Source organism: Paramisgurnus dabryanus, unplaced genomic scaffold (genome assembly GCF_030506205.2).
Source record: "Paramisgurnus dabryanus unplaced genomic scaffold, PD_genome_1.1 h2tg000181l_1_83684__unordered_in_group6, whole genome shotgun sequence".
Taxonomy (NCBI): Eukaryota; Metazoa; Chordata; class Actinopteri; order Cypriniformes; family Cobitidae; genus Paramisgurnus; species Paramisgurnus dabryanus.
This window is the reverse complement of record NW_027394096.1, coordinates 35,001-42,500: the sequence shown is the minus strand read 5'-3', so window position 1 is coordinate 42,500 and position 7,500 is coordinate 35,001.

The following is a 7,500-nucleotide window of genomic DNA, read 5'->3' as shown; positions in this document are numbered from 1 at the left end:
GCGGCCGTGGGAAAATCCGCGGAGGGACCGCCGTATCTCGGCCGGGCTTGGGGTTAGGGAGAAGCGGGTAGGCTCGTTCGAAAGGTCCCCTCGGGTAGAGCAACCGACCCAAAGGGCGAGTCGATCCGAGCAAATGCGCCCGAGTTACGGCCGTTTAAAGGTCAGGCGGTGGTACCCCGTATCTCGGCCGGGCTTAGGGTTAGAGAGACGAGGGTTGGCTCGTTGGAAAGGTCCCCTCGGGTGGAGCAACCGACCCAAAGGGCGAGTCGATCCGAGCAAATGCGCCCGAGTTACGGCCGTTTAAAGGTCAGGCGGTGGTACCCCGTATCTCGGCCGGGCTTAGGGTTAGAGAGACGAGGGTTGGCTCGTTGGAAAGGTCCCCTCGGGTGGAGCAACCGACCCAAAGGGCGAGTCGATCCGAGCAAAGGCGCCCGAGTTACGGCCGTTTAAAGGTCAGGCGGTGGTACCCCGTATCTCGGCCGGGCTTAGGGTTAGAGAGACGAGGGTTGGCTCGTTGGATAGGGCCGCTCCGGTAGAGCAACCGACCCAAAGGGCGAGTCGATCCGAGCAAAGGCGCCCGAGTTACGGCCGTTTAAAGGTCAGGCGGTGGTACCCCGTATCTCGGCCGGGCTTGGGGTTAGAGAGACGAGGGTTGGCTCGTTGGAAAGGTCCGCTCGGGTAGAGCAACCGACCCAAAGGGCGAGTTCATCCGAGCAAAGGCGCCCGAGCTGCGGCCGTGGGAAAATCCGCGGAGGGACCGCCGTATCTCGGCCGGGCTTAGGGTTAGAGAGACGAGGGTTGGCTCGTTGGATAGGGCCGCTCCGGTAGAGCAACCGACCCAAAGGGCGAGTCGATCCGAGCAAAGGCGCCCGAGCTGCGGCCGTGGGAAAATCCGCGGAGGGACCGCCGTATCTCGGCCGGGCTTAGGGTTAGAGAGAAGCGGGTTGGCTCGTTGGATAGGGCCGCTCCGGTAGAGCAACCGACCCGAAGGGCGAGTCGATCCGAGCAAGGGCGCCCGAGCTGCGGCCGTGGGAAAATCCGGGGAGGGACCGCCGTATCTCGGCCGGGGAAAGGGCTAGAGGCTCGCGGGTAGGCTCGTTCGAAAGGTCCCCTCGCGTGGAGCGACCGACCCAAAGGGCGAGTCGATCCGAGCAAAGGCGCCCGTGCTGCGGCCGTGGGAAAATCCGGGGAGGGACCGCCGTATCTCGGCCGGGGAAAGGGCTAGAGGCTCGCGGGTAGGCTCGTTCGAAAGCCCCCCTCCGGCATAGCGACCGACCCGAAGGGCGAAGGCCCCGGACCCGAGGCGCCCGAGAAACGGCCGTGGGAAAATCCGGGCACAGACCGCCGTATCTCGGCCGGGGAAAGGGCTAGAGGCTCGCGGGTAGGCTCGTTCGAAAGCTCCCCTCCGGCATAGCGACCGACCCGAAGGGCGAAGGCCCCGGACCCGAGGCGCCCGAGAAACGGCCGTGGGAAAATCCGGGGAGGGACCGCCGTATCTCGGCCGGGGAAAGGGCTAGAGGCTCGCGGGTAGGCTCGTTCGAAAGCCCCCCTCCGGCATAGCGACCGACCCGAAGGGCGAAGGCCCCGGACCCGAGGCGCCCGAGAAACGGCCGTGGGAAAATCCGGGCACAGACCGCCGTATCTCGGCCGGGGAAAGGGCTAGAGGCTCGCGGGTAGGCTCGTTCGAAAGCTCCCCTCCGGCATAGCGACCGACCCGAAGGGCGAAGGCCCCGGACCCGAGGCGCCCGAGAAACGGCCGTGGGAAAATCCGGGGAGGGACCGCCGTATCTCGGCCGGGGAAAGGGCTAGAGGCTCGCGGGTAGGCTCGTTCGAAAGCCCCCCTCCGGCATAGCGACCGACCCGAAGGGCGAAGGCCCCGGACCCGAGGCGCCCGAGAAACGGCCGTGGGAAAATCCGGGCACAGACCGCCGTATCTCGGCCGGGGAAAGGGCTAGAGGCTCGCGGGTAGGCTCGTTCGAAAGCTCCCCTCCGGCATAGCGACCGACCCGAAGGGCGAAGGCCCCGGACCCGAGGCGCCCGAGAAACGGCCGTGGGAAAATCCGGGCACAGACCGCCGTATCTCGGCCGGGGAAGGGGCTAGAGGCTCGCGGGTAGGCTCGTTCGAAAGGCCCCCTCCGGCGGAGCGACCGACCCAAAGGGCGAAGGCCCCGGACCCGAGGCGCCCGAGATACGGCCGCGGGAATTTCCGCGAGCTTCGACCGGACGTATCTCCGGCGGGCGGGGTCGCACGGACCCGAGGCCGGGCTCGTCGGAAAGCCCCGGGACGGACCTTTCGAACGAGACCGGCCGCGCGTCCGGGCGACCTCCGAGGCGGACGCTAGGGGCGCCGGAGCCCCGGACGAGCGAAAATTCCGCGACCACCCGCCCGTATCTCGGCCCGGGAAAGGGCCAGAGACTCGAGGGAGGGCTCGTTCGAAAGCTCCCCTCCGGCATAGCGACCGACCCGAAGGGCGAAGGCCCCGGACCCGAGGCGCCCGAGAAACGGCCGTGGGAAAATCCCGCGGGGGTAGGCCGTATCTCGGCCCCGGAAAGGGCTAGCGACGCGCGGGTGGGCTCGTTCGAAAGGCCCCCCGCGGAGGAGCCACCCACCCGAAGGGCGAAGGCCCCGGACCCGGGGCGCCGGAGCAGCGCGGTAACGAAATTCGAATTTTCGACCGGAAGTATCTCGGGCCCCCGGGGTCGCACGGACCCGCGGCCGGTCTCGTCGGAAAGCCCCGGGCGAGACCTTTCCGACGAGCCCGGCCCCGAGTCCGTAGGACCTTCCCCGGCCGAGATACGGCGCCCGGCAGTTCATTGGCCGATATCTCGGAAACGGGGCGTCGTAGACGCTCCGTGGTATTGGTGACCTTGACGATGCCGGGTCAGACGAGTCGGCCGCGGGCACGGGCCCGGGGGCGCCGGCCGCCAGAGTCGGGTGGCTCGCGCACTTCCAGGCGGGCCGCTCGCGCACCTCCAGGCACCCCGACCCACTCGCCGAGGCCGACCGAGGTGCGCCGTCCCGGCCGCGGACCGGTCGGGGTCCCCTCTCGAAAGGGCAGTAGTGTGAACAGGTGCCATCGGGTATATAGGGGAAGGGGTCCTCTCGAACCAGGCCTTCGAACCCGCGCGAGCCTAGCCCGGCAAGGCTCACCCTCCCCGGCCACGGGTTCGGCCTCCGTCCCCCTGGAGGTCCGGCACCTCCAGGGTCCCCGACCCTGCCTCCCCTGCCCGAGGGGAGGCCTCCGAGGCGGGCCTGACAGGGCGGCCCTCCCTCCTGGAAGTCCGGTTCCTCCAGGGTCCCCGACCCTGCCTCCCCTGCCCGAGGGGAGGCCTCCGAGGCGGGCCTGACAGGGCGGCCCTCCCTCCTGGAAGTCCGGTTCCTCCAGGGCACACGTCCCTACCTCCGTAGCCCAGAGAGGTGACTCCGAGGCGGGCCTGACAGGGCGGCCCTCCCTCCTGGAAGTCTGGTTCCTCCAGGGCACACGTCCCCACCTCCGTAGCCCAGATGGGTGACTCGATAGCGGGCCTGACAGGGCGGCCCTCCCTCCTGGAAGTCCGGTTCCTCCAGGGCACACGTCCCTGCCTCCTTAGCCCAGAGAGGTGACTCCGAGGCGGGCCTGACAGGGCGGCCCTCCCTCCTGGAAGTCTGGTTCCTCCGGGGCACCCGTCCCTACCTCCGTAGCCCAGATGGGTGACTCGAAAGCGGGCCTGACAGGGCGGCCCTCCCTCCTGGAAGTCCGGTTCCTCCAGGGCACACGTCCCTGCCTCCTTAGCCCAGAGAGGTGACTCCGAGGCGGGCCTGACAGGGCGGCCCTCCCTCCTGGAAGTCTGGTTCCTCCGGGGCACACGTCCCTACCTCCGTAGCCCAGATGGGTGACTCGAAAGCGGGCCTGACAGGGCGGCCCTCCCTCCTGGAAGTCCGGTTCCTCCAGGGCACACGTCCCTGCCTCCTTAGCCCAGAGAGGTGACTCCGAGGCGGGCCTGACAGGGCGGCCCTCCCTCCTGGAAGTCTGGTTCCTCCAGGGCACACGTCCCTACCTCCGTAGCCCAGATGGGTGACTCGAAAGCGGGCCTGACAGGGCGGCCCTCCCTCCTGGAAGTCCGGTTCATCCAGGGCACACGTCCCTGCCTCCTTAGCCCAGAGAGGTGACTCCGAGGCGGGCCTGACAGGGCGGCCCTCCCTCCTGGAAGTCTGGTTCCTCCAGGGCACACGTCCCTACCTCCGTAGCCCAGATGGGTGACTCGAAAGCGGGCCTGACAGGGCGGCCCTCCCTCCTGGAAGTCCGGTTCATCCAGGGCACACGTCCCTGCCTCCTTAGCCCAGAGAGGTGACTCCGAGGCGGGCCTGACAGGGCGGCCCTCCCTCCTGGAAGTCTGGTTCCTCCAGGGCACACGTCCCTGCCTCCTTAGCCCAGAGAGGTGACTCCGAGGCGGGCCTGACAGGGCGGCCCTCCCTCCTGGAAGTCTGGTTCCTCCAGGGCACACGTCCCTACCTCCGTAGCCCGGATGGGTGACTCGAAAGCGGGCCTGACAGGGCGGCCCTCCCTCCTGGAAGTCCGGTTCATCCAGGGCACACGTCCCTACCTCCGTAGCCCAGATGGGTGACTCGAAAGCGGGCCTGACAGGGCGGCCCTCCCTCCTGGAAGTCTGGTTCCTCCAGGGCACACGTCCCTGCCTCCTTAGCCCAGAGAGGTGACTCCGAGGCGGGCCTGACAGGGCGGCCCTCCCTCCTGGAAGTCTGGTTCCTCCAGGGCACACGTCCCTGCCTCCTTAGCCCAGAGAGGTGACTCCGAGGCGGGCCTGACAGGGCGGCCCTCCCTCCTGGAAGTCTGGTTCCTCCAGGGCACCCGTCCCCACCTCCGTAGCCCAGATGGGTGACTCGAAAGCGGGCCTGACAGGGCGGCCCTCCCTCCTGGAAGTCTGGTTCCTCCAGGGCACACGTCCCTGCCTCCTTAGCCCAGAGAGGTGACTCCGAGGCGGGCCTGACAGGGCGGCCCTCCCTCCTGGAAGTCTGGTTCCTCCAGGGCACCCGTCCCCACCTCCGTAGCCCAGATGGGTGACTCGAAAGCGGGCCTGACAGGGCGGCCCTCCCTCCTGGAAGTCTGGTTCCTCCAGGGCACACGTCCCTGCCTCCTTAGCCCAGAGAGGTGACTCCGAGGCGGGCCTGACAGGGCGGCCCTCCCTCCTGGAAGTCCGGTTCCTCCGGGGCACACGTCCCTACCTCCGTAGCCCAGATGGGTGACTCGAAAGCGGGCCTGACAGGGCGGCCCTCCCTCCTGGAAGTCTGGTTCCTCCAGGGCACCCGTCCCTACCTCCGTAGCCCAGATGGGTGACTCGAAAGCGGGCCTGACAGGGCGGCCCTCCCTCCTGGAAGTCTGGTTCCTCCAGGGCACCCGTCCCTACCTCCGTAGCCCAGATGGGTGACTCGAAAGCGGGCCTGACAGGGCGGCCCTCCCTCCTGGAAGTCTGGTTCTTCCAGGGCACACGTCCCTACCTCCGTAGCCCAGATGGGTGACTCGAAAGCGGACGCGGGAGGGTGTACGTGGCGCACCCCCAGGCCGAAGAGAGGTCTCGTGAGCGGACGCGAGGGTGTACGACAGAAGGCCTGGAAGTCTCTGACTTCCAGGGTCACCGACCCTACCTCATGAGCCCGAAGAGGTGACTCGAATGCGGACGCGGGGGTGTACGTGGCGCACCCCCAGGCCGAAGAGAGGTCTCGTGAGCGGACACGAGAAGTACGACAGAGGGCCTGGAAGCAAAAGCGGGTGACTCGTGCACTTCCAGAAAAGGCAAAAGCGGGTGACTCGTGCACTTCCATAAAGCCGAAACGAGGTCTCGTGAGCGGACACGAGAAGTACGACAGAGGGCCTGGAGGTAAAAGCGGGTGACTCGTGCACTTCCAGGGTCTCCGACCTTACGGCGCCTTCCGACGCGGGCGCCTCCTCCCGGACGAGCCACGGGAAGGGCCCCTTCTCTCAAGGGGCGGTCGTTTGAACAGGTGCCATCGGGTATATAGGGATGGGTTGCTTCGAAAGTGGACCTCCAGCGTCCTCCCTCCCTGCGGCAGATCCCAAGAAAGGTCTGTGCGCGTCGGTGTGCGATGAACGAAAAACCGTTAAAAGAACTGGAACGGTTGGAACGGACGAAGGGCGTCTGATGTGAGGCAGCGCCCCGGGCGAGTGTCGAAAGACGGGTAACCCATATCCGCATGCCGCCTAGGCGGAAAGATCCGGCCTGGATCATATCAAGGCTAATGCCTAAAAACTAAAGCTACCTTGGGTGATGGAACTCGGCTACGGCCGCAAAACGATCCGCCCTGGATCATCAAGGCTAATGCCTAAAAACTAAAGCTACCTTGGGTGATGGAACTCGGCTACGGCCGCAAAACGATCCGCCCTGGATCAAGGCTACGGCCTAAAAACGGCAAAAAAAGATCCAAAAGTCCCTGGATCAAGGCGCTTCGGCTTAAAACCTGTGAAAAGATCCGCCCTGGATCAAGGCTACGGCCTTAAAGCTGCTCAAAAGATCCGCCCTGGATCAAGGCTACGGCCTTAAAACTGCTAAAAAGATCCTAAAGTCTCTGGATCTAGGCTACGGCCTCAAAGACACACGTGTTGTGAGATAAGATCCGCCCTGGATCTCCAGGCTACGGCCTCAAAGGTTCGACCCGACCATATATGCTCAGACACGGGCGAACACAAAAGCGTAACAACCCATGTTGGAACCGTCGAAGGATCTCGGCGTCGGCCGTAAAACGGAAACCCCCCGGTCGTCGGTACGCGTGTGGCGGTCGAGGGCCCCCGGCCGCCGGTCGGGCGGAGCGCGTGGATAGGTCTCCCGAGCGGTCAAGGAGTCCCGGAAGCCGGTCGGGCGAGCGGCCGGCCCCGGGGCACCCTACCCTCTCGGGCGCACCGACCCCACGCGTTTCGTCTCGGTCGGCGTCCGGGGTTCCGAGACACCCTTATGTATCTGTGTGACAGACGGAGTGGCACACCGTCTGCGGCGGGACAGGGCCGCCGACCGCGATGGAAGTCGAGTGAGGCGGCTTCCGGGGTCCAAGACCCTACAGACAGACGGAGTGGCGACCCGTCTGCGGCGGGCCAGGGCCGCCGACCGCGATGGAAGTCGAGTGGGGCGGCTTCCAGGGTCCAAGACCCTACAGACAGACGGAGTGGCGACCCGTCTGCGGCGGGCCAGGGCCGCCGACCGCGATGGAAGTCGAGTGGGGCGGCTTCCAGGGTCCAAGACCCTACAGACAGACGGAGTGGTGACCCGTCTGCGGCGGGACAGGGCCGCCGACCGTTACGGAAGTCGAGGGGGACGGCTTCCAGGGTCCAAGACCCTATCTGTGTGACAGACGAAGGTGCATCGTCTGGGGCGGGACAGGGCCGCCGACCGCTATGGAAGTCGAGTCGGGTGGCTCGTGCACTTCCAGGGTCCAAGACCCTCTCTTCGTGACCGACGAAGGTGCTCTGTCTGGGGCGGTACGGGGCCGCCGAC